Raw genomic sequence first — 24,861 nt, 5'->3', positions numbered from 1 at the left:
GGATTATGTATTTTTAAAAGGGTGAAGCATGCTATATGAACGGATATCTCAGTAAACTGTTTAAAAACAACCAAGTCTTTAAATGTTCAGAATATTCACTGCAGTTTTCCCTCAAATATTGAATAATGCTGGTGAATTACTTTGTTGGATAAAATGAGATTCCGCTTTTAAAGTCCATTCCTCTAGCATAAAGCAAGGCCCTGAGGTGGGAGAAATGAGTGGATTACATTGTCACCTGTGGCCCAGTGAAGTCTCTTTTCTAAGAGAAGTTCCATAAATCTGCCAGCCTAAGTTTCCCTTACAGGACTTATCGGTATGAAGCAACTGTGTGGCCTCAAAAATGTTTCTTACAATTACCTCCCTGAGAGTCAGCCTTTTTCGCTGCTGATCCAATGTTAATTGCGCTTGACACAGGTAAAATTAGGCAGTACAACAAATGCAATCAAGGATGGTCCTCTGGTCCAGGAAGCTCCACCATCAGCAGAATGGTACTCAGGATTTTAGTGCTTTTTATAATACCCCAAAGGGATGAGACAAGAGACTGGGGATAAGAGAGGTACCATTGCAATCCATTCTACCCTACTTATGGAGGGTTCAACCTGTACAACTGAAAATCCATCATTTTTATCCCTGTAACAGTGAAAATAGACCTTTTATTTTTGTGTTCTCAAGGACAGTCTGGCTTCAGTTAATATTGGGTTTAAAATATCAAATCTTGGCTTTGGTGCTTTGCTGGAAATCTCTCCAATTTCTTCTATACAATCTTTATTTGAGGCTGCCATGTGCTGATACCCTTGGTGTTCCAGGAAGCTCTCTTCATCCTAGTTACACAGTTAAATCTGGGGACCCAGATCCACCCCACCAGCTCAAGTAGATCATCTCTCCCCCACAGTCAGAGCTAACTTATTATCCCTTGATCATGAGCGCTTCCATCTGTTGATGACTCGTCTCTGATGTTAAGCACTTGTTCCCAGTTTTAAACGTGTCATTGACTCTTAGCCTAAGACTATCAGCCTTTGGCGGGAGTCTGAGCTATTGGATACTATTCTGGTAACTTGGCAGGTTATAGTCTCTGGAGGCGGGGGAGAGGGAGAGAGTGAGAGGAGAGCTGGGAAAGAGAGAGAAGTTGGGGGGGATAGATATTAAAGGATTTAGGAAGAACAAAATTGCTAAGAAGTGTAGTAGTAATAAAACTCCCTGGGTTTAGAGTCAGAAAACCTGACCGTGAAATCGTCTTAGTAGATGATACAGAATAATCCACTGGCTTCTCTAATTCTCATTTCCCTAATCTTAAAAATGGGCAGAAATAGTGAACCAATTATAACCTTGTCCTGGAGACAAAATGTAATGAGATGTATGAGATTTCTGTAAATGCAAGGTGGTCTTTGATAATAATAATTTGCATGAGCCTTAGTTCAGATAGTTAAAGTTTCAAAAGAGGGAGATAGTAGCCTTTTATATTGTGTAGGTCCTAACCAGAGGTTTTCTTTCTTTCTCATGAGTATGGTGTCCTATTTTTTATTATTTTCTTTGGCAGAGCTGAAGTCTCCCTTCCAACTGTTTCAGACCATAGAGCAACCAGGGCAAGCTCTGAGCATCCCAAAGTGTGAATCAGCCAAGCACTTTCTCTTCTCTCTGCATTTTCAATAGGATTCAGGCAGCTGACCCTCTCAGAACAGGCTCTAGTGATAAAGCTCAATTATGTGAAATATGCACCCTGGGGCACTTGCAGCTGCCAATGGAGGGAATTTGGGAAATTAGACTGGGAAATTAGATTGAAGTGGCAAGGGCTGCCGATTAGCATTTTCCAAGCTTCCAGAGACTAAGACTACCACTTAGAGGATTAATAGTTAAGTGGGTTGGTTCCCTTTCAAGACTTGTGCTACTATTAAGTTTCAACAATTAAGGACTAGTCCCTTTCATGAAAGTAGCCTTCCACTGGCATGAAGGCATGTAAACGATCTGTAGCCTTGTCCCACTGAGGCAGCCTTGCCAAAATATGACCCTCAACAAAGCAGAGATAGAAACCTATTTATTACACATTTCTTTAAGGTTTGACTGCATGGGCCAAGTATCTACCTTTTGCATGAGGCTAGACTATGCTGCAAAGATGTGCCCTAGTCCAGGATGGTTGAGTCTCAATCCAGTCCTAAAATGCAAATGGAACTTTCTGCCATAGTCACCCTCATGTATTATAAAACCAGCGGATAGTCTCTTTGAGATCTCGAGGCACAATTCTCAGATTTCTTCTTCCTGACCACCAGTGAGAATCCTACCCATCAAAAACAATTTCCTTCGACTGGTTTTCTTTTCCCACTTTAACTCTCCCATTCCCATTGTCCTCACCCCTACTCCTAATTGAAATAACATCCCAAGGAAATATCTGATATAAGCCATTTATCCTATACAGTGACTTCCAATTAGGAAGGTAGAATCACTGTGAAAGCATATGAGCTTTGTTATGAGTGTCAACTGAAATCAATAGTGATGGTCCAAGGCACTTCATTAAGAGAGATTCTGAATTTATATCTAGACTCAAAGTGGGGGGCCAGGGTGAACAATAAAAGGCTGTGAAGGAGGTGCAATGATCATTCATCAAAGACTACTGTTAGTTTAACCATTCTTTATTCTAAAAACAATCTCTACTGTCTTAGATCTTCAAGCCAAACATTAAAGGGATTTTAATAAACTTTTTCTCTGCTTCATGAGTGGGAAAGGGGAGAGCTCTATGTTGATATGGCTACCTCGATGACACAAGACAAGGAACTTTTACATGTATTTATGCCAACAGAATTCTGCTTGCAGGGAAGAGACTAACCTTAAGTTATTAAAATTTATTTAGACATAGTATACCTCTTGCTTTCAAAGTAGAGAATTTTATTTCTTCTACTTTTCTTGTCACCCCCTAAAAAAACAAATTCCCCTCAAGTTCCTGGTATGAGGTGTTGCCACTTCAATGTGAATTAGAGTGGGCAATGTGTGATCTTTAGAATGGGAAACAGGTTTCAACCCGAGCACCTTCACTGATCATTAAAGACTCTCCTGGGCAGTATATTAAGGAGGCTAGGAGACCATTTGTCCTGGCTCAGAGGGGTGGGGGTAAAGGGATCAATCACTCAATGATCAACATCTGCCATCCACATAAGAATGGGGGAGTAGAAACTGGTGTCTTATTTTGTTGATTTGTAGGAACATAGTATTTAGTGAAAAGAATACACAAGATTTACCACTACATCTGGCTTTGTTTCTAACAAATTGTCTGATAGTAATGAAGTGATACAACCATTTCGGCTTTGATCATTAATTACTACAAAGTTATTGATTAATGCATAAAATCATAGGATTTTTTATATTCTTTTAAATTTTATCTTGGCATCATTTCTGGCTTGTAAAAGTTGTAAGAGTTGTACTAAGAATTTTCTTATGTCCTTCATCCAGATTTCCCAGATGTTAACTTGTCCCACTTGTTTTCTCTGTCTTGTACGCACACACATGTGTGTTCCGACTCTAGTTTGCTCTCTCTCTGTGCCTCCCTCCTCCTTTTTCCTCCCTCTCTTCCTTTCTCTCTCTCCCCCCCCAACCCCTTTCATGTGTTCATATATCTGTATGTCATTTCTCTCTACACATGCTTATACCTGTGTATATTTTTGGAAACATTTAAAAATTAAAAACAGATGGCCATATAATCCAATAGTCTCACTTCTAGATGTATAGCTAAAGGAAATGAACTCTTGATGAAGTATATGCCCTCCCATGATTTTTGCAGCATTTTTCACAATAGCTAAGATATGGAAACAACCTAAGTGTCCATTGATGGATGGGTGGATAAAGAAAATATGATATAGCTCTGTCTATCTCTATAATGGAATATTATTTGGTCTTCAAAAGGAACGGAATCCTGCCATTTGCAATGAGATAAATGAACTTGGAGGATATCATGCTAAGTGAAATGAGTCATGTACAGAAAGACAAATACTGTATGATCTATCTTCTAAGAAAGTCTACCTACCTCATAGAAGCATCTTATTCATCAGTATTTTATATACCAGTTTCAGCATCTATTAATGATTTTTGCCTGAAACAATAATTATAATGATGGTTGCCAGTTGGTAATTTTCTAATTCCTCTAGTCCTTCTGTAGTTACTACTTGAATTTTTATTGTTTATGTATTTATGTACAAATGGACTTGTGAATTGTTTTATCATATGGATTAAAAAGTCTTTATTTATTTAGATATGCTCAAATGGTCTCAGATTTAACAAGCGGTGCTCCCTGAAGCTGGCATTCTCTGAGCACTTCTTTACTATATAATAATAATAATGTTCTAGAAGTATCTTGTTCTGTTCACCCTGTCCCTGAAATCAGCCACTTCTCCAAAGTTCCTGGATTCTTTAAATAGAAAATGGTATGAGAAATCAAGATCTGGCCACTAGGTGTGCTCATTGTTACTTGAGTATCATTGCTTCTAGGCTTTTTCCATGCACAGTTAGGAACTATATGCACACACAAATATGTATACATAGATACATACACATTTATACACTTATGTCTATAAGTATTTCTCAACATATTTATATTTATTGATATATCTATATACACACAAGCCTTCACAAACACATACATACATGTGAACATGCACAAGCAAAACATCTATAACTATTTCTTTATATATATTAAAATCATAAGTTCACACTGATGCCACCAATTCTAATCAAATACTAGAGAGTTTATAATGTCCTTCTCCTTTTTGATATTTATAACTTCTTTTATGACAATGAGAAACTGGACTCCCATTTGCTACAATATAGTTGCTTATTCACTTAACCCAGAATGCACAGAAAGTTGTTTTCAGAATTGTTAAACAATCATTTCGTGGAAAAAAAAAAAAACTAACCGGAGTCCAACATATTTTAGAATTAATTTTGTCTTTAGCCTGAGGCATATAATCTAAATACTGAAAAAATGAAACATATCCAGTTTAGTTGTATTTTCTTCCTCTTTCCAATGTGGTTAAATTATTTCCCCAAATATAGTTTATAAAACGTGTTTCTAGTTGTACTGTGTTTTGATAATGCCCTCATATACTTTTATATAGTTTTTGGTTTTGAGAATTTGAAAATTAACATTGTTGCAAAATTCAGTGTTCAAGATAGTATGCTCCCTTCTAGAAGCATCATTTCCCATCCCATACTTCTTTGCTTTCTATATTTCTAACCCAGGCCATTTAAGTGACCAATTAATCTATAGTTTATACTTCCTGTGGCTTTGATATGCATAATTAAAATATACAGGCATATTTTCTCATTTTCCCGACTTTCTTACACAGAGTATAGCATACTTTATACAATCATTTGTATTTCAACTTTTTCACTTAATTGTATATCCTGAAAATTACCTCATATCATAGAGATCTTTCACATCCCGATTCTTTTATTCTGGATAATTTTGCTCTATTATATGACTATACTGCCATTTGCTGAATCTCTTTTCTATGTACTAAGATACAGGTTGTTGCTAGTGTTTTGCATTTTGTAACAATGGCGCAATGAATACCTCCTTACATACGAATCCTACTATTTTTGGAGAAATGTCTTCAGGGTAAATTCCTAGAAATTGGATTGTTAGGCTATACTGTGAACACACATATTTTGTTGAAGATGAAAACTTCTCAGTAAGTTTATTACCAAAGTTTATTTCAAATAGCATCACATGAGTATCAGAGTGACTATTCTTCTGCATCTTTACCAACATAGTATATGGCTATATTTTTTTATTCTTGCTAATCTCATACATGAGAAATGGTAACCAAAGATAATTTTACTGTTTTGTTATTATGAGAGAGATTAAATATATTTTCATATCTTTATACCTTTCCTGTGAATTATCTGTTAAGTCCATTGCCTCTTTTCTATATCATGTTTTTGGCAATTTTTCACTTATAGTCAGAGTTCTTTACATTTCGGAATATTAATTCTTAATTTATGATATATATTGTGAATAAGTTGTAATTTTTCAGCTGCGTTTTGAATTTGGCTACAGGAAAATTTTTTCCATGCAATTATTATTTTGCTGTCAAATGTATTAATATTCTATTCTAGCACATCTAGACATGAAGACTTTAAATAGTATGACTCACCCCAATAAATAAATGAGAAAATTAAGGCCCAAAGTCAATATATATGTGTATGTACAATATATTCACATATACACAAATTATATTTATTAGATGAACTAAATAATTTGTATATTCTAACATATATACTAGATAAACTTAGCCATATTCATATTTAAACTTATTAAACTAGTTGTTTCTGAGGATACCATGGTGAGGATAATCAGATAGTCTAATGAACTTGTGCTCTGGGAAATATATTTTTAAAGAAGGCTACAAATACTAAAAAAAAATATAGAAAAATATAGATTATAGCTATTTATCATTTAATTTTGGTATTATTAGAGTCTATAATAGAAATGATTGACCTGTTAGCAAAATTATTGTGCCTATTTCTAAAGAAGTAAGAAATGAGCTATGACTTAAAGTACGCGTTAAATAGGAGGTGCCTGAGGGGGAGTAGAATTGTGGACCAGAAAGAAGACACTGTGTCTGCAGGGAAGATAGTGATTGAGAGAAGCAAAAAGCAAAGGGATAGTTGTCACAACATGAGGGGCTGAATGGGGTAGGGGCGTCTGATGGGCCTGTGGGAAGATGGAATGGCTAATTGATGTATTTCTTGAAGCTAAAAATTTTAAATCCTTTCAGGTGAGGAAAGGGAGATGACATCTTATTTTGCTTTTTAGGCATCCAGATTATTGGTATAAAGAATTGCTAGGATGAGTAACTCCTTTGGCATTCCCGTTGTGGCTCAGCAGTAGCAAATCTGACTAGTATCCATGAGGATGCGGGTTTGATCTCTGGCTTTGCTCAGTGAGTTAAGGATCTGGCATTGCCATGAGCTGTGGTACAGGTCACAGATGCAGCTCGGATCTGGCATTGCTGTGGCTGTGGCCTAGGTCAGCAGCTGGCAGTTCTGATTTGACCCTAGCCTGAGAACTTCCATATGCCACATGTGTGGCCCTAAAAAGCAAAAAAAAAAAAAAAAAAAATTGCTATGATGGCTATGATGGGGTAGTTTTGACTTGAGGAGGCCAAAATTAGAAGCTCTTGCCCCAGGCCAAGCTTTTACTGGCTTGTTAACGATAGAGATCCTTTAATTCATATAGAGTTCCTGCTATATGTCAGGCCTGAATTTGGGGCTGGAAATAGAAAGGCATAGGTAGCTATAAACAACATTTTAGAGCTAAAATATACAACACATCTTCACAGATTGGATGTGAAATGTAAGGAGGCTATTTTAAGGATAATATTCAAGTTTCTGGCTTATGAAAAACAAAATGTATAGTGGTTTTGAAGGAGGCCTATATTGGGAAAGGAAATTCAGGTCTTTAGATGGGGGGAGCGCATTTTGAGAATTTGCAAAGATATGGAGACAACTCTGGGGAGTTGTTAAAGATATACCTGGTCAAGTGAACCCAGAGCAGAAGGAAACGTGTGTGTCAGAGATTCAGGCCAGCTGTGAGTCACCTGTAAATGTAAATAGATGGCATTTAATGGTGTTGACATAGGTGAGACCCTCCAGGGAGAGTGAATAGAAGGCAGAAGAGAACAGAGCCTGTACTGAGCCTTGAGGGGCAGCAGTCTATAATGATGTAATGACTGTGGGTGGAGGGGAAAAACTTGGCAAGAGCTATAAGAGGGAATAGCAGGGAGCCATGGAAACTAATTGGCTGAAATTTTGAAAGAAATAGGGATGTATTGATAGTGTCAAATACTTGTAATAAATCAACTAGAAGAGAACCAAAACCATTCATTTGATTTAGAGACACGGAGCCCATTCTTGACTTCAGTGAAAGCTGGGGAGTTCGGGATAGATAAAGCGAAGGAGAATGGGGAAGTTTGGCTATAAGGAGGAAAAAGGAAGATTAGAAGCTAGATAACTTTTTCAGTGAAAATGTGAGTTTTTTCTGGGTCTGAGATTCTAAATTTTTTCTCTCCCTTTTGTTCTGTGCTTTATCAAATCACCCAGATGTGGATCTTAGGTTTTCATAGGGGGTACCTCCAGAAATCAGTGAAGAGAGCGCATCCAGGTTCTGAAATACACATGAAGATCCCACATTAAACAAATCATCTTGGGGATTCAACGCCCAGGTTGCTGTTGGAAGGGTTCCCAGGATGAGAAGATAACATTTAACAACCAACATAAGGGTTTTATCTTTATTAACCAAAGTGCAGCTCTGGGGAACTTCTCAATATGAATAAATGATGTCTTTGCTAATGCAGCCTGCATTCAAAAGTAACACTTTCACTGCTTTACATGGCAAGCAATAGTGACAGTTCTGTTTTCCTAAATAATCTATCTCATTAACTGAAGCTGTCTTTTCTTAGCATCAGCTCCCTTAATGCTGCCACTTGGATAAACACAAACTGCTTGAAATAAATAGATATTCTTTATAATCCCCAAACTCTGCATCTCTGTGACTCCTTTTGTTTTTATCGAGTGAGTTTTATTGTGTCAAAGAGGTTGCAAACTGAGACTTGTCACTTTCCAGTGGCAGTAGTTTAGCATCTAATAAACAAAACCCATAAGCACTGGAGAAGCACAGAAGCTCAGGAGCTGATGCTGGGGCACAAATGGGGTTGATTTTTAAAGGGAGTGGATGTGACTCAAAAATGGAAATCAGGCTGAGACAGCATTCTCCAGAATGTATCTGAGAAGGAACAAAGAGAATATGAATTCTGATATTTGGGAGATGTTAAACCAACTAAAAAGGGCAGTTGATGTCCTGGTAGTAATACTAATAAAATAGTCATCATGGTATTGACAATAGCCTTCATTTATTAAGTGCCATAAACTAAGGGGTCATACACTGTACCACAGGCTTTGCAAACTCAACTAGTTTCATCACTACCTTTTGAATTGTGCAAATGTCTTAACTTCTTGAAATTCCAATTATAAATCTGAAAAACTGAAGTAAACATAATGACTGAAGTCACAAAGTAAGCTTCAAGTCATGGAGATAGATTTTAAATTTGGGTTCATTGTTCAAACTCTTTAACCATCACGTCCATCAAAAACTTGTAATAAGGATCCTTCCACACATGCTACAAATCAACTGTTTCATTCAATAACGGAGAGGCTAAGTGAATGATTTACATATGAGTTGCCCCATAGGTAAAATAAGGAAATTGAAAAAGATGCATTATCTGGTCTTACTTGGAGTCAACCATTTATCCTTTCTACTGCTAGAAATTTCTGTAGGAAGGTTGCTTCATAAATCCTTACTATTGCCACTAGGAAAACAAAATTTAAATAGTCCTTCACAGCCAAGGATTGTTACTGAAGCAAACTTTATAGTAAAGCCAATCTACTGACATCGGATTGTGGTGAAGGAAAGTGCAGCATTTATTGTAAGGTCCCAGACAAGGAGTCCAGGGCAGTGAGGACTCAAAGCACCCAAACTCTCTATATATGTATAGAATCGTTTTTGCTTCCCGGTCTCCTAATTTTAAATGCATTTTCAGTGCTCTGCATTTGTCCTCTCCTCTTCTCATGCTTGCTCGTTTTGATAGCATACTTGTGAATGGGTGATTTTCTACTTTTATATTCTATTTGCCTTTAGCAGTGAGCTTTCTCATTTGTAATTTTTATAAGTCCAAAAACAGACAACAATCAGAGTCCAATGTTAGAAATGCATATTTAAATTACAAATTTTTAAGAGAATGATTACCATGAAAGTTAAGAGGGACGATGTATCATGAGATATAATAGGGAATATAATATGTAATAGTGATTGGGAGGGGTTCAAGAGGATTTCTGACAGCTAGGGATTTTTTTTAAAATTACTTCCTTTGGGTTATGGTAACATGGTATTATATGCATTATTCTGTTTATTAGTCATATTTGAAATTAAAAGGTATTTAAAAGTAAACAAACAAACAAACAAAAAAACAAACAAAAAAAACACTTCCCAGTGGATTTCAGAAGTTTTGGTTTTTCTTTTCTATTTTTGGTTTTTGTCTTCTTACAGCCACACCCATGACATACGGAAGTTCCCAGAGTAGGGATTGAATTGGAGCTATAGCCACTGGCCTACGCCACAGCCATAGCAATGCCAGATCCAAGCCATGTCTGCAACCTACACAACAGTGCATGGCAAGCCGGATCCTTAACCCACTGAGCAAGGCTAAGGATCGAACCTGCGTCTTCATGGATACTAGTCAGATTTGTTACCGCTAAGCGGAAACTCCAGGAAGATATTTTTAAAGGAAAGGTGAGGGAAGGACATCCCAGGCTATGTGATAAGTTTGAGCACAATTTTCTGAGTGGCTGATGGGAAGTACCAGGGTGGTGTCACAGGAGTTCCTTAGGCACCACATCTAGTAATTAATTTCTTCCATTGGTGGGATTTTAGCATCTGCAAAACAACTCTGGAAATGTGCATCAGGTACTATTGTCTAGGTACTTCAGAGAGGAGCTAAAACAGAGGACCTGGGGGAAGGAGTCTGTCCTGAAGAAGTTCCATAGTGTCGTGCTTAGTTATAGGACCAGGGTGCATAAGGATTAAATAGGTGAATGAATGAATGAATGATCAAAAGTCTATGTATTGGCACTGCTTTAAGGACTGTGGTAGAAAGCTCTGTGAGGCTCAGAGTGAGCACCAGCTTTTTTACGTCCCTGGCCTGAGGTGTTTTCTAAGTAAAAATTCTTAAGCTGGGTGGGATACTCAGATGACATCGAAAGGATCTATGCCTAATTCTTAATGCAACTAATCTTTTTTTATTTTTATTTTTTGCTATTTCAGTTTCCCAGTATGCAATGTCCCTGGAATACACATTGTACTTTCCTATAAATATGATTGTTACTGGTAAGATACTATTATGTGACTATCCATAAATGCAAAGGTCTACATTTATTTTAATACCAGGATCTCTGGGACCAGACTGTGTTTGAGCATAAAACACAACTTTATAATGCATATCTTACTTATTGGGAAACTTTTTAGTCAAATGAATTGTCTCTGATGTCATTATGAATATACTGGATTTTTGCTTAGTATTTATTTGGTTTATTTTTCTCCTATTTTCATTAAGTGTATTTCTTATTATTAGTGTATGAAATGATTGTTTAAAAATCCGGAACACGCTTTTTTGTTTGTTTTATTTATTTATTTATTTTTGTCTTCTGTCCTTCTTAGGGCCGCACCCACGACATATGGAGGTTCCCACGCTAGGAGTCTAATCGGAGCTGTAGCTGCCGGCTTACACCAGAGCCATAGCAACGCCAGATCCAAGCCATGTCTGCAACCTACACCACAGCTCACAGCAACCCCAGATCCTTAACCCACTGAGTGAGGCAGGGATCGAACCTGCAACCTCACGGTTCCTGGTTGGATTCGTTTCTGCTGCTCCATGACAGGAACTCCCAACACATTTTTTAAACATGAAAGTGTAATCAATTTAAATTTACTAGTTTACCATTGAATTTATATTCTACTTTAATGGTTTGTTTTATGATTCATCTCTCTTTTTCCCCTCTTTCCCTCCTCCTACATTCTATTGTCTTTACCTTCTTCTTTTCTTGCTGAATTACAGTGTTAAAGATTTTTTCACAGTTTTTTTTCAAATACATTATTTTTTCTATAGACATTTGTCATTTTTCTTCTTTGACAATTTTCATAGTTATTTTGTGTCTTTTTTATATTGTTTCCTTTTACTTTTGATTTATTTTAAAAGATGATTGATTACATCCTATACACTCAATTTAATACTTATATTTTAATCTTATCTCATTTTTATCATATTTTTGTTTTATAAAATAACAATAATGTTATGGCAGCAACTCATGCATCCATTGATGAAGGATGGATAAACAAAATTTAGTACATACACACAATGGAATATTATTTGGTTTTAAATAGGAAGGAAAGTCTGACATATGCTCCAACATGAATGAAACTTGAGGATATTTTGCTAAGTAAAATAAGCCAGTCACAAAAGGATTAATATTGTATGATTCCACCCACATGAGGTACTTAGAGCAGTCAAAATCATACAAACAGAAAGTACAATAGCAGTTGCCAGGGGCTGATGGCAAGAGAAGGTTGAAGATTATTGTGTAATTAGTATAAAGTTGAAGTTTCACCAGAAGAAGAGAGTTCTAGAGATGGACAATGGTATTGTTAGCACATTTCATGTGCATTTAATATCACTGAACTATACACTTAAAAATGTTAACATGGTAAATTATATGTTTGTGCATTTTACCCAGTAGAAAATTTGGGGAAAAAATATAACCCTGGGGTTTTGTTTTCCTGTGGTTGGTCTAAGCATCATGAATTTCTATTGTTTTAAAATTTCGTCTGCCAGGAATCTAAGAATTCGTTGGTCCTAGATGAATTTTGTGTTAACATCTCCAGAAATTTTGAACTCATGAAGCTGTTGAAAATGTGGAACGAGTCGTCTGTGGTCCAGGCCTAGGCAGTGATTTCTCAAAATTTTCTACTTTTTTTTTTCCCTAAAGCTCCTCATGTCCAAATATACCATCACAAGTACTGGTTATTTCAGCAGCTAGTAACACTGGGATTATCTCATCAATTTAGCAAAGAGAGATGAACGTCCGAAGTAAATTAACCAAGACTATGCAAGTCTAAAAACAGAATTGAAGTCTATTTTGTATTTATGGTTTTCATGTTGTCATGAAAACATGCATATCTATGTGTGAACTCATGGCATAAGTTAAAGCTGTACACAGCATGTGGTAAAAAAGGAAATATAAAAGTATTAATTAGCTGAAATTTATTTAAAATGTATGTTTTAGACCTGCTGATCCAATAATTCTATAATTATATCCTAGAAATTTATCCTTATAATTGAAGAAGTGTGTAAAGAAATATTTATATATATTTATGTATTTGTGTATATATACATAAACATATATACAACAAATAAATGATAACAACAGCATTGTTGATTGTATTGGAAAATCCTCAACAACATGCTGTCCAATGATAAGTAACTGGTTAAATAAATTATGACATCGATACAGAGGAAAATGAAACAACTCATGCAACTCAACAACAAAAAAACCAAAACATCCCAATTGAAAAATGGGCAGAAGACCTAAATGACATTTCTCCAAAGAAGACATACGGATGGCCAACAGGCATATGAAAAATATTCGACATCACTAATATTAGAGAAGTACAAATAAAAATTGCAGTGAGGTACCACTACCACCACACCAGTCAGAATAGCCATCATTAACAAGTCAACAAATAATGAATGCTGGAGATGGTATGGAGAAAAGGATATCCTCCTTCACTGTTGGTGGGAATGTAAATTGGTACAACAGCTACAGAAAACAGTATGGATGTACCTCAGAAAACTAAACATAGAACTACCGTATGATCCAGCAATCCCACTCCTGGCATATATCCGGACAAAACTTTAATTGAAAAAGATACATGTGTGTTCATTGCAGCTCTATTTACAATAGCCAAGGCATGGAAACAACATAAATGTCCCTTGACAGATGAATGGAATAAGATGTGATACATATATACAGTGGAATATTACTCGGCCATAATAAAACAAACTAATGCTATTTGCAGCAACATGGATGGAAGTAGAGATTTTCATACTAAGTGAAGTAAACCAGAAAGAAAAAGACAAATTATGACATCAGCACAATGGAAAATGATAGAGTTGATAATGATGTCATATAAATATACTTATAGATGTAGAAATATGTTCACATTTAGTTGTATTAAAAAGTTATATTAAATCCATTTTAAAAACTATAGAGGTAGAAAAGTATGTAAAGGGATTATTTTTAGATGGTACGTTTAAGAATAATTTCTTTTCTTTATGCTTATCTCAAGTATTTTTAAATTTTCATTCAATGCAAACATAATTTTATGCAAGTGCATATCAATGAAGATTCTGAGCATTTAAAATACTTTTCTTTAGTTACGTTTTACTGGAATTATTGCTTGCAATTGACTAATAAATATGAAACCTCATATTTTGCAATTTTTGTTATTCCAAGTGAGAACCAATTAAGTGAGTTAATATGTAGCTTTTAGAATTAAAATGTGATCATCTGAATAACTGGATTTTCATGCTTCCTTCTGGGGTCACGTTACCCACCCATGGGCTGTGCAGAATTTGAGAGAACGCAATGCATTCTCCTGGATGGGAGCCACGGTAGAAATGTCATATTCATTTTCATCCTGAGTCATTCTGCACCCACTCATACCTCTTTCCTGATACAGAGCAAGGTTTCTTCTATGACATTCTGACTTTGCGGTGTATTCTCCTTTAAGTCTATTCTTCTGTCAAACAGGACCTATCACATAGAAGAAATATGACTCTCTGAATATTTTATCTCCCAGAGAAAATTTCCTTGCCAGAATGGAGATAGTATGGCCTCAGGGCCCCATAGATAACTGTTTCATTTTGTGTCACTATGAATAAAGACCTAAGTTGGAGTCATAGCTCTGCTTACACTAACTGACTTAGGAATGCTAACTGCTAACTGCTAAATAGGTAATAGAAACTGTGCAGCATGACCACAGGTTAATTCATTCTTAGAAAAATACTGCATTTAATCAAAGTTCTAGTTGGTATTGCATTGTGTTGAATTAAACTGATCTGAAAATGTTCAATGCCAGGAATACCAGTGGATTCACCTTAAAATGAATTATTCTATAATGACGAAAAAGCTGGGAACTTAAACAGTCTTTCTTCTTATTCCCAATCTCCCTTTGTTACTTCTTGTTTTATCATTTTTCTCACATTCAAATTAGACAAAATGTGTGTTAGGACATTTACTTCTCCTATTTCTTCACTTTTATTTACACCATTTATTCTATTTTGAATGCTTCTCTTTGTATATTGCTTATGTAGACCCTATCCTATTAAATATTGCCTCCTAGAAAATTTTACCTTGCCTCTAATAATTGAGCAGGAATCCTTTCTTTTCAGATGAATAGTGTGTCTTACATATATATCCAATGTAAGATGAGACCTAATAGATGCTAGTTGCATTTAGTGAATCAAAGAATAAATTGCAGTATATAATACATAAGATACATCTATATATATATCTATATAAAACATTTTATGTTTTATGATTATTAGGGCACACGTTTTCTTCCTGTTTTGATGCTAGGTCATTTTTTTTTTTTCCTTTTTTAGGGCCTCACCTATGGCACATGAAAGTTCCCAGGATAGGGGTTGAACTGGAGCTACAGCTGCTGGCCTGTGCCACAGCCACTGCAACCCATGATCTGAGCCGTGTCTGCAACCTACACCACAGCTCACAGCAATGCCAGATCATTTAACCCACTGAGCAAGGCCAGGGATCGAACCTGCATTCTCGTGGATACTATTCGGATTAAATAGTTCTGCTGCACCACAGCAGGAACTCTGATGCTAAGTCATTTAAGCAAGGAATTATGTCATTGACGTTTCTGTACTTCCCTCTTTTATTCTCAAGTGATAGTCACAGTTCTTCACACAGATTAGTAATTCAATACAAATTAATTAAATACAAGATTTTTATATATTAATAAATAAACATTGCCATCATGCATGTTTTACACCACTCATATTTCAGTATTCTCATGTTGCCATGTATTATTTGTAAGTCTTTTCCATTTTATTGAGTAGTGAATCAGTGGAAGAAAGAACTTATATCTTGTGCATATTTACACATACTTTACTTTTTTCCCACTTTCTGTTTCTGAAGCTGAAGAACTCACATCATCCCCTCGTATATTTGTTGAATAAATGTTCACTCAAATAGACAAGAGATACATTCACATCCTTCATGTCATTCCTTTATTCACTCATTTATTCTTGTTATTTGAAGCACCTTCTATCCCAGACATTAACTTATTTGCCACATATTCCAAGCACTCAGCACAGCCTGCTCAGAATCAACTCTTTGTGTGTGTGTCTGTACACTCACAGAAGAGCTCATTGTTTTGGAGGGGGTAGAGGAAGCAGTCGTCATGCTTATATTTAAGAGAAAAGAGTGCTCGTAGTCAGCCTGCCCACCATGATGATAATAATAATCAAATATGCACAGAGGGCATGACAGGAAATTGTATTTATAGCAGGATGAGCTAGGCTGCTCTAAACATAGACCCATATTTTTAATTCTGAGGATACATCCAGAGGAAGGATTGAAGGATCAACCCGAAGGTCTTGAAAAAACTAGAGAACTAGAGGACCATGGTCCAGGCAAGATGTCTATTGGGGAAGTTCTGGCGGCAAAGAGGAATTCCAGGACTGGCACTACTCAGAAGTGAAGGAGTCAGGCATTTGGCAAATGGAAAACATCCTGGCACATGGCCTTGATTAATGCTTTCATTTTGGGAGCTGGACCAGAAATTACAGCAAATCACACGCAAAGAATATGAAGGAAATCATGAAGCTATCATGGCATAAAAAAATTAACAATCAGTGATAAAATAAAGAAGAAAAAGTTGGCTCTTTGATGACAATAATGTAACATGCCACATCAGCGCTTATACAAAAGACATAGGAAAATTGGTATCAGTGTGAAGATTAAAAACAGTAGATCATTTATATTTATACAAATATTAAAAATAAGAGTAATGTAAGCACACATCATTATCAGTGGTGAAATGTTAAGTAACTTCCCACAAAGAAATGGAAAAATAAAAACATATCATCTATAGTCACTTTCATTTAAAATCATGCTGGAGATTTTAACTATTTCAAGAAGGTATCCAAAAATAAGGAAGCCTACACTGGAAAAGTTTTTTTTAAAGAAACACTTTATCAGTTTTATCTAGTGGTGGTTATGCCCTTGGAATATATAAAAGAAATCTATATAAAATGATTCCATTTATAAATAAATTTAGCAAGGCACTTAGTCTAGATGTATTAGTCAATTTTATTTCCATATCAGCAATAAAAAGAATAAATTTTAAAAATTAATCCAATTTTAACTGGCAACAAATGACATCAACAACTTGGTGGTAAGTCTTTTAAAAAAGCTCAAAACTCTATGCAGAAACCCACAAATGTCATTGTTATAATTTTTTAAGCTGTATAATTGTACATTTATTTTTACATGAATTGAAAAAATTGATAATGCGGAAAATTCAATTTTTCTCAAAATTTTCTGTAAATTCAATTCAATCATTATTTCCTAATTCAAACTGAAAGGGAAAAAAAAGCCAGGATAGACTTTAAGAAGAATAAACCTGGATAAAGTACACTACCAGATCAAAATAGTTGGTAATAAGCTACAATGATAGAAAGAGTGTGATATTGGCACGGATGTTGACAATTCAACCACTGGAACACTGGAGAAAAATTATTAACAAACCCACAATGAACATGATTTTTATTATGTAAAAGATAATACTGCAGTGTAAATAGAAAAGGATAAATATTTCAATAAATGATGGTATTCAAAGAGATATCCATATTAAAAATATGCATATAGAACTCTGCCATCCAGAAATTTAAAGAATCCGTCCCAGATATGTTGTAAATTTAAATTTCAAATAAAAAATAATCATTTTTAAAACATAGACTATCTTTGTAGTCTTGAAATTGGCAAATTCTTTTTCAAAAAGAAAAATAAACTATTGCAAAACTGAAATACAATAAAATTTAAAATATTTTAACTGAAAGACATTTTATGAGTGAAGGAGACTCTTCGATAAGTGTTTTCAGGTCATCTTTTCCATATCCATATCTATAGATCTATCTGTTTATTGATAGACATACAGATATGGATATAGTTATATAGAGAGATAAATATAACCTTGACCATTCTTTTCACCATGCATTAAAAAAATTAATTATGGGAATTCCCACTGTGGCTCAGTGGTAATGAACCTGACTAGTAGCCATGAGGATGAGGGTTCTATCCCCGGCCCCACTCAGTGGGTTAAGGATCCAGCATTGCCATGAGCTGTGGTATAGGCTGCAAACATGGCTCAGATCCCACATTGCTGTGGCTGTGTTGTAGGCCAGCAACTGCAGCTTCAATTTGATCCTTAGCCTGGGAACTTCCATATGCCTAAAAAGACAAAAAAATAATAATTTTAAATCGATCACAAATTAAATATTTTAAAATGTGTGTTTTCTAAAAAATAAATATGATCTTGAGGAAAGCAAAGTTTCCCTAAATATGAAACAGAAAACAAACCGCAAAATAAAATGCTAATAATATAGACATTGTAATTAAGAACTTGTATTCATTTAACAATGTTATTAAGAAAATGAAAAAGAAAACCACAGACAGGGAGAAAAAAATGCAGTACATTTATTTAATAAATTACTCATTACCAGAATACACAAATATCTCCTTCAAACTAATGATTGAGAGGCTAATACCCAAAAGAAAATGGATAAGATAATTGAAGCACCTCTTCACAGAATGATATTGCATATAACCACGTAAAATGATGTTCAAATTCATAAGTCATTGTGACATGTAAATTAAAACCTTCATGAAATACCTGTACACATCCTAAACAAAGTTACTAAAATGATAAATACAGAGGATATTACATATAGGTGATATTACATCACCACTGGTGTGAGTGTAAATCTGTTAAAACACCATTTAATGTACTTTGCATCAACCAAAACTAAATATATGCATGTTTTACAATGCAATGATCCTATTCATAGGTATCTACCTAAGAGAAATTCTGAGCCTCCAAAATGTCTGCACAAGAATTTCCAATAGCAATTAAATAAATTGTGGTATATTCTTACATTGAGATGCTGAACTTCCATGAGAATGAGTGAACTATAACTGCACACAGCAATAGGGTTGAATCTCACAGTCAATACCTGGCAAAAGAAGCCAGAGTACATGCTATATGTACTATATATAGTCAAACTATAGTCAAAGAAAATAAGACTTTCATTACTATGAAAATCTTGTAAATTTGATTTTGGCACTGGATTCCTGGGTTTACTTGATACAAATTCATTTTTCTCTACATTGTGATTTTCCTCTCATTGTGTGTGAATATAAAAACTAATTTCAAAAAGTGCATGCATGCAATACCAAGTGTTTAGAATATAGCTCCCAGTCACACAAGGACCCATTAAAGGATCTAGGATGTAAACTGCTGATTGTAATTTTATTAGCTTGCTAGGGTTGTCATAGTAAAATACCACAGACTGGGTGCCACTGGAAATTGATTTTCTCACTTGCAGAGGCTGGAAGTCCCAGGATGGGCGTCTCGGGAGAGATTTTTCCCTGGCTTGCAGGTGGTTACCATCTCCCTGTGTGTTCACATGGTCTCCACTTTGAGTGCTTGTGGAGAGAGTGAGAGAGACAGTTTCCTGATATCTCTGCTTCCCTACTCTTATGACCTTTTTTATCTAACTGCCACCTACAGGCCCTCCAAATACAGTCATGTTGGGGGTTAGGACTTCAACATGTGGATGTGCAGAAGATACAATTCAGTCCATGACAATTGGTCTTTCCTCTGTGTGCACCCCTGGTGTCTCTGTGTGTCCATAATTCCTCTTCTTGTAAGGACACCAGTCAGATTGGATTAGGGTCTACCTAACAACCTGGTTTTCATTTAATCACCCCTTTAAAGACTCTACCTCCAGATATATTCACACTCTGAGGTACTGGGTGTTAACATTCAAATATGAATCTGGGACAACGCAGTTCAGCCTACAGCAGAGATATAATGTGGTAGGGACAAGATAGGAAATTAGAGATATATATAGTATACATACATACATATACATATACATATACATGTATATCACGCACACGTATATACACGAATGTGACATAGTATTGTATATAGAATGGTTGGCCAATGGGGACCTGCTGTATAGCACAGGGAGCTCTACTCAATAATACTCTGTAATAATCTATATGGGGAAAGAATCTGAAAAAACATGGGTATGTGTTTATGTATAATTTAATCACTTTTCTGTATGGCAGAAATTATCATAACATGATAAATTACCTTTACTTCAATAAAACTTTTAAAAAATGAAAAAAAAAAGAATGTAACAAACTACATGATGCCCTCCCAAAAAGCTTATTTTTTTTTTCTTGTTTTGTATCTGGGCACCCATCCACGTAAAATAAAGATTGCATTTTTCAATCACCCTTTGTAGCTAATTGTACCACATGCAATACCTTTGACAATGGTATGTTTTTGGTGATGATAGGTAATACATTTGGGTTGTAACCTTAAATCAGTGAGACCTCCTCTCTGCCAATTTCCTAGTTGCCACTGGACGAGATGTGGGTGTGGATGTGTGCTCTCTTGGACCATACAGATGTAGATAAGAGATGAGTACTGGAAGAAAATAATATAGTCAATACCTGGGTCCCTGACACTGTAGAACTCCAAATTCCAATTCTGAACTGTTTAAGCCCAAAATGTTGCATGAAAGAGAAATGCATTTTTATGTGGAAAATAATGATCTATCTTTTAAAAACCATTTTATGTAAGCCAGATCTATTCATCTATTTCACAACCAGAAGAGAAAAAAAAAAAAAACTAGCCTATTCCTAGCAGGTCATGGGCAGTTCGTGCTTCAGAGCTGATCCCTGCCAGTGGAATAATTGAATAAAGATAGCCTCGCAAGAGAGTTGAGGGGAACGGAAATGAAGGCTATGGAGTGAATGTTCCTATAAGAGTGAAAAGCCTGATGCAAACCGAGGATATGCAGGTTATTACTCAGGGTACGAAAAGTGGCTCAGCTTGCAGAAGTGTACATATGAGTAGAGAAGGATGAAGAAAGAACAGTAAAGCAGAATCCAGCTATGAAAACCTAGGACTATAGGTGGCATTAGGGCACTTGGCCTTTATGAGGAAGAATGTGATGAACACCACTTTTGCCCCAAGTCAACGCTGATGGCTGATCTTTAAAATGGTAATTACTTTATGAGGTGCTCAAGAAATCATTAGGCCACAACCCACTCCTCCTGAATTTATTTGAATCCTGTTTAGATTGGAGAAAATACACTTTTTGTGGTTTAAATTTCTGGTGTGATGCATTTTAAAAATTCTCAATAAGGTCCTACAGGGAACTATATCCAATCTCCTGGAATAGACCATCATGGAAAATAATATTTAAAAAGAAAAAAGTCGCAAGGGAGACATTTATCAGTCCCCCTTACGTATATATATCTGAGTCACTTTGCTATACAGCAGAAATTGGCACAGCATTGTAAGTCAACTATATTTTATTTAAAAAGCAATAAATTCCACTTTAAAAAAGTTATCTAGAAAGATTTTCCAGAAGAAGTAAAATCTGATTGGGAACTTCTTACATACATTGCCTATATTTTAACACCAACATTTCAGTTGAATATGTTCAGATTTAGAACATGTTTCCATTGCCAACAGGACTGCGGTTCGGGACATCTAGCCCAGGACCAGCCTGGAGTTATTCTGCCCACATCTCATCAAGTGGACAAATATGGAAGCTCAGCCTAAGGGCAGGGCTAACTCCTGGGAGTACCACGTGAGAGCAACAAGGAGGGTCCAGGCCCAGAAAATGTGTAAGTATCCAAAAGCTGGTTTGTCATTTTCTCTCTCCATGTATTTTTCTTTTATTCCTTTTCCCCTCTATGTTGTTTTCTTATTCACCTTCTTCTACTTTACTTTCTCTACTGTTTCCGATTAGATCATAGATTTATAGTTCTCTATTTCCTTAAGCTGCTCCATCAAATAATTCTATCCACTGAAGCTTGTGGACTGCAGATTTCCTGACTGACTCCAGCCTTTGGGTGTCTCTGTGCTTCTCTGTGATGAGAGTGCCTACAACCCTTGTTCCTTTTTTTGGTGACCCCCTGATTCCATGGGTTAGCTGATCCCTGTTTCTACCATAAATCCTTTCCTCATTTCTCCAGCTGGTATAGACTCTTCCCTCTTCTGAGAATCTGTCCTACCCACTTGCCACTTAATGCACAAGTGATATATGCACCTCAAAACATACATTCATGGAGACATATGTCCCATAAAATAGTAGGTACTCATATGCTTGCTTATCAATTCAGTGATTGCTGGTAAGAAAGAGAAATTGGTAAAACAGAGACATGTGCTTAACATATGTTTCTTACTTAATCCACCTCATTTCTTTCAATAATCTTTTCTCTGCACATTTTCTGTTATGACTTGTCTTTTATAGTTTCTTAGCTCTATGTTTTATCTTCCTACTTATTTTATTATCTGACTTACCTTATCCTTTGACAGGAAGTCACATGCTTTTTATCTTATTCCTTCTTTAAAAGATTTCCAAGACTGTGCTCACCTCTCTTTCTCTCTCTCCCTCTCTTTCTCCTCTCCTTTCTCACCCTCTTCCTTTTGTTCACCCACCTACCCACAGTAAGTAATTCAAGTTTTATTTAGAATGAATAAAAATAAAATTGCTTCAGGGCTCAGGCCATGTAGGCGAAGTTTTGCCTGGAGACAATATTTACAGCTGAGTGGTAAATTGGGATTGTTATCAAGGGGTTGACAGCCTGTTAACTAAAGCAAGCCTGGAAATATTGTCATAAGAATTGCTAAACCTGGGAGAGTAAACACTTAATGGCTCCTGCAGTAAAAACAAATTGGTAAGCAACAACCAGCACTATAAGGGAATTACTGTGGTCAGTTTGGTGAGAGAGTTTTGATAAGGGTTGGCCTATCTGAACAGACTCTCACCTGAAATAAAAACATGACCTCCAGGATAAGACAAGTATTGGTTGGGAGTCTGGGCTGACAGATCACGACATGGGGACCTAAGAGCTAGACAAGTAGTAGACAAGGAGTAATCTACTTCCCTGGACAATAAGTAGTTGAGGGAATCTTTCTAAAGTTATCAGACTTTCCCATCTCAAAGTACTGGCTCTATAATAAAGGCTGGTACGCAGACACAGAGAACAAGGCAACAAGCTAATGTTTCAGATTAGATCATAGATTTATTTTTAGGACCTCAGAAGAAATTAACTTATTAGATTCAATGAATGAAATCCAAATTCCTTCTGTGCTCAGAGATGAATGACATTTATCAGTCCCCCTTGCAGTTAGGTTTAGCTGTGTTCGTTAAGTTACGAGCAATAAAATGTGTGTGGAAGTCATATATGAGCCTGCAGTTCTACCCCTGAATACTCTCCTATGCATCCTCCCATCCTCCATACCTTCCCCTGGCTGTGGTTGGTTGGAGAAAATTTGAAATGCTGAGTCTCAAGATACGAGAAGCCTGGAACCCTGAGTTACTCCTGAAGGAGAGTCATTCAGATTTAAAGGGGTTGGCGGGGGGAAGCACAAACAGACACATGCCTGTATGTTGAATAAGAAATTAGCATCCACGATATGAAGAAATAAACAGAAACTAGTCCACCCTGACAGATATAGGATCATAGAACCATTGGTAGTGAGGCTTAACAGGTGAACATGGGTCGGTTATGACCTTTCAGTTTTTGCCATTTCCCCATTGATTCGGGGGAGGGGATTTTTGTTTTTTCTTTGTCAGTGGGTTTAAAAGCCCCTCCTTATTCCTAGGAAACAATTCATAACCTCAGACCAGGTGGTTTAGATTGATTGACCCCCACCCATGCTTCTTATTCAGAGGTGGTATATGACTCATGCCTGAAGAGACAGCCTATTCAATCTCTCCTTCTTCTGGTTACATGGAATCATAACCGACAACAAATGAATCTTGAGACTTGCTAGAGTCAACAGGAAAATCTCTTTCAAATGGCTCTGTAGTTACAAGAATGTCAGTCTGGGTCTTCAGGGAGTCTCCATGAGGGAAAAGCCTTCCTGAGAACGAAGCTAACAGAGCAGAAAGCACACCTTGAGAGGTCAAGAGAGCTTCCTGATAACATTGTTTGAACACACATAGCCAACTATTCCTGAAGTGAGGTAGCTTTGAATTTTTTCTTTATGTAAGGCAATAAATTCACTTTTCCTTTAAGAAAGTCCAGGTGAAGTTTCTGAGAATCAGAATAAAATCACTGATTTGAAGCCTTTTACCTGACTTGCTATCCAGGTTGGGTAAACCAGTCCCAGAGGAAGTTAAAGTGGGAGGAGAGAATGTGTGGAGCAGGATGTCTTCCTATCCGGTCACCATTCAAGGGCACATATAATTCTGAGCTTATTACATAAAGAACACTCAATCAGTGTCTCTGATGGATCAGGTACACATTCCACCCTTGTAAATAGTATCTGACTATAATTATTTGATTTCTTATACAATCTTAATCATAAAACTTCCATATGACTAGTATGACAATATGATTTATCATCAAAACTGAGATGCTTTTGAGAGTGAAAGAAAGAGCTATTAATAATTATACTGAATAACATGACTAAACTAGGATTTCCCTGGGCAAAGCTGGGCATATGTTTTCCCTACATGTAAATAAATATTTTTGATATAAACTTATGCAGAAATCTTGTTCAAATCCCAGGAATAGTACCAATTCTGATTTTGTCTCTTTAGACTATAAACAACAATAAAGAGAATTATGAGGATGAAAGTAAAAACATAAGTATTATCCAGGAATTTTTGCTCCTCCTAAGATAAAATATTTTGTGTGTGTGTATATATATATATACACACACATATATACATATATATATACACACATACACATAACACTATATATAACATATACATGTATGTGTGTAAGTGTGTATATATAGTGTTGTGTATCTTATATATAGAATGTATATATAAAAATTCACTGTTTTATATTTATATATAAATATATATTTATATAAGACCATAGAAACTGTGGTCATTGTGATCTTCTTTTGGAAAATAA

The 24,861-nt window shown here is 35.9% G+C and overlaps 1 long non-coding RNA gene across 1 annotated transcript in view; it reads left to right on the top strand.

Moving 5' to 3' along the window:
* LOC106506120 overlaps positions 1 to 24,861 on the top strand; it is a 348,395-nt gene that overhangs the window by 306,683 nt on the left and 16,851 nt on the right. Inside the window, exon 3 of the long non-coding RNA XR_002338525.1 lies at positions 21,452 to 21,606. This is a non-coding gene — a long non-coding RNA (uncharacterized LOC106506120). The remainder of the gene's footprint in view (positions 1 to 21,451; positions 21,607 to 24,861) is intronic.

This window comes from Sus scrofa, chromosome 14, assembly GCF_000003025.6.
Source record: "Sus scrofa isolate TJ Tabasco breed Duroc chromosome 14, Sscrofa11.1, whole genome shotgun sequence".
NCBI classification, from domain to species: domain Eukaryota; kingdom Metazoa; phylum Chordata; class Mammalia; order Artiodactyla; family Suidae; genus Sus; species Sus scrofa.
This window is presented reverse-complemented; position numbering and strand designations above follow the sequence as displayed.